The following is a 202-nucleotide window of genomic DNA, read 5'->3' on the forward strand; positions in this document are numbered from 1 at the left end:
TTTTGTCAAAGCCACCAATCAACATCCGTGTGTTTAGAGATCTGATTTTTTTCATTCTTCTTAGACGAGGGAAAGCTTACTAAATAAACGATGCGATGAGAGAGAACATAAAAAAAAAAAAACATTACATAAGAAAGAGTAGTTTTTCTCGCACACACAAAGAGTTAAATAAAGAGCATATAGACTCGGGAAAGGTTCTTGC

This window comes from Penaeus monodon, chromosome 24 (genome assembly GCF_015228065.2).
Source record: "Penaeus monodon isolate SGIC_2016 chromosome 24, NSTDA_Pmon_1, whole genome shotgun sequence".
Classification (NCBI taxonomy): domain Eukaryota; kingdom Metazoa; phylum Arthropoda; class Malacostraca; order Decapoda; family Penaeidae; genus Penaeus; species Penaeus monodon.